We start from the raw sequence: 3,376 nt of genomic DNA on the forward strand, positions 1-3,376 counted from the left end.
GATTTCTTTGAAGAGTGCATTGTAACTACTCATTAGGCCCGAGGGCTCTATACTAGGATGTCTCCTCATTTCTCTCTGACCTGACTGTCAAACCTTCCTCCTGAATGTCACATCTCTTCCAGACATTTGCTTTACTTTCAAACTCTGAAGCTATTTCTCAAGTTAATATTTTTTTCCATGCTTTTCCCTTAGACAGAAATGTTTTATCACTAGGCATTTCAGAGTTAGTCCTTCTAGTCTTTTTTCTTTTGACATATTTTATTAGATATTTTCTTTATTTACATTTCAAATGCTATCCCCTTTTCTATTTTCCCCTCCAAAAATCCCCTATCCACTTCCCTTACCCTGCTCCCCAACCCACCCACTCCTGCTTCCTGGCCCTGGCATTCCCCTATACTGGGGCATAGAACCTTCACAGGACCAAGGACCGCTCCTCACATTGATGACCGACTAGGCCATCTTCTGCTACATATGCAGCTAGAGCCATGAGTCCCACCATATGTTTTTGTTTGTTTGTTTGTTTGTTTGTTTTGTTTTTTCTGATTGGTGGTTTAGTTCCAGGGAGCTCTGGAGATACTGGTTAGATCCTATTGTTGTTCCTCCTATAGTGCTGAAAGTTAGCCTATGTTCCATTTGAGCTATTCCAAGTTTGTCTATTTGAATTTGTATAAAATCCAAACTAATGCTTACTGACAGGAAACAGTCCTATGCCTTTTAGAATAGTAATAGGTATTGCTTGTGGAATAAAGAATAAGAATTAATCTTAAGAATGGCTAACGTTTTAAGGCCTGCATCCTGGTTGCATGTGGACTGTAGCATGTGTAGTACATAATGATCTTATCAACATCTGTATCCTTGTGAAGATTCAGGCATGCTTCTTCTCTTCAAACTAGCCAGGAAAATCAAGCAAAATGTTGAGTTTAACTGAATTAGTGTTGAACATTTTACACTGGAAGTTCTGAGCTCAGAAAGTATAAAAGTATACTATGAAACAAAAGTAAAATTATAGACAATACAAAGGTTATATTCAGGAATAAGCACCAACACACATAAAAACTATTAAAAAAAAGTAAATTTGAAAGACAACAGAAAGAGGTGGGTATCTGGAAGGGTTGGAAGGAAAGGATGAGAGAAACAATTTAATAATCTGGGGAAATATTTTAATAATGCTATGGAAGTGCCCTCAAGGAAGCTTATGAGATCAGAACATGGCATTATTTCCAAGAAAATAAGAACACACTTAATTACTTAAATTAAATATTAGTAATAGAAAAAAATTTCCATAACCTTGTTTAAATCAGTTGAATAGATTAATGGATTTTCCACAAGCAACAACGGATAAAATTATAAATTTTGCATGTGGATAAGACAATGCTGAGTGTGGAGCTGCACTGGAGCAGCCTCAGTGCAGATGACATTTTCATGAAAAAAAATGTCTCATCATGAGTTACGATTACTGCTAATGATGTTATTGATCAACAGAGAATGAAGAAAACAAACTAGAGAGTAGTAAAATCTGAGGACATGGAATGCAGTAAAGCTAAATCTTTCTAGTAGACTGATGCTTAAACATCTGTTCTGCATCTTGTACAACTTTACCAAATTTATTTTTGCTCCCAAATCCCATCTCCATGTACCCATTGCAAGCTTTGAAACTACTCTAATTTATATGTACATATATTATCACCCCATTCACAGCAAATAATTAGCTGATCTATTTTCTTTGTGTTTTTTAACTTCCCTTCTTTCTCTGTATGCTTTATCTTTCATTCTTTGCTTCTTCTCTTTCTTTCTCTCTTTTTCTTTTGCTCATTCATTTTGAAACATGAGAAGAATTTTATTCACTGCCTTTCTAAAATTATGAATCAAAGCATGACTTAATGTACTTAAAACACTACAGTTTGGGAACAGAGTAGTACTTGTCAATGAATCAATATTTATACTGCAGTGTTAAGAATGGTTTATTGAATGCATTGTAAGAAAGGACCAGGGTGAATAATAACCATTATTAGCATAGAAGCTACACTATCTCTTTTCCTTTGAATTCATTTTATTTTACACATAATTAATTTCAGTATATCTATCATATATAAATGTATATATTTACACATTTATATATGTACATACGAACATGTGTACATTGGTACAAAATGTGTATAGGTCTATACATATTTTTTAAAATATGACTATAAAATTTATAAAAGCCTATTAAAATTGTTTTTTAAATTATTTTAATTTTGAGCATCCCACTCAAAATATTTTGATTAAATTCATCCAAGACTCATTCTGTAAATCTTCTAAGATATATACATAGCTCCATGCCCACCCAATTAAGGTCCTCTTTTTTTTAATAACGTGTACTCTAGCTTATGTTGCTAATATATGACTGCATATGAGGCCAATCACTGAAGTATCTGCCAGAGGCTATATACTTGAGAAGGTTCACTCTCCTTCCCCCTAGACGTTCAGCTGTCTGTAACTTCTCAATTAGGGGTGAGATGCTCATTAACTCCTTTTCCCTCCAAACAAGAATTCAGATGGACTTGATCGTGTGCAGAATTTGTTCAGGAAACCATAGCTTTGCTGAGTGTATGGGTCTAGTGGTCTTGCCATTTCATAATATACTCTTTGCTCTCTCTCTCCCCTGCCTCTGGCTTTTCAGCATTGGAATTTCAACATTTATGATGTGGCCAGGGTTTTAGGTATAGTATGATATAGCTATTATATTTAGGTTTGAGTGCATTTTCTTTGTACTTTGATCACCTGAGAGGGTTTTTTTTTCTCCTTAACTAACATCCGCTGCATAAAGGAACTTCTCTGGTGATGTCTGAGAGATGCAATTATTTGTAGATATAGAGATACAAATTTAGAGGACAGTTTGAGATTATGGAATTTTTAGCAGAATAATAATACTAATTTTATACCTGGCATTTCTGAACTCCAAACTATTAGTTCTTGGCTTAAGTGGAACCAGAAATTAATTAGATATCCCACAACAATCACATCATCATTACACCCATGGTATGTCTTGCCATGCAGGCCATCATTGTAGTTCACAGCTGGTTGATATTTTTGATAATTCTCTCTCCACACAACATAGCACTTTCCTGTAGTATCAAAGTTAACTAGTGGAGAGGAAGCTTCTAATCAGAAACAACTTAGTTTACTCTTGCCCTATGACCACTGTGTGTTGGGTCTTCTTCTATAGGGACTTACTATTGAGATCTGGTTGGTAACCATAGCAATGGAAATATCTTAATCTCTGTAGAGGTCTTCTACAACACAGACCAGCAACTCAAGAGGAGATAACCCACACCAGGAATTGGACATGGTTTGGAAGCCTGTGTTTTTAAGGAAGGTACTGTAATCTGTATAG

At 35.1% G+C, this 3,376-nt stretch overlaps 1 non-coding gene across 1 annotated transcript; it reads left to right on the forward strand.

Moving 5' to 3' along the window:
• Positions 1–792: 792 nt before the first annotated feature.
• Positions 793–900, forward strand: Mir6411 (microRNA 6411). Its single transcript, NR_105838.1, has one exon. It is a non-coding gene; the product is annotated as a microRNA 6411 (primary transcript).
• The last annotated feature ends 2,476 nt before the right edge of the window (positions 901–3,376 follow it).

The sequence above is a fragment of the Mus musculus genome, chromosome 10, assembly GCF_000001635.26.
Source record: "Mus musculus strain C57BL/6J chromosome 10, GRCm38.p6 C57BL/6J".
NCBI classification, from domain to species: Eukaryota; Metazoa; Chordata; class Mammalia; order Rodentia; family Muridae; genus Mus; species Mus musculus.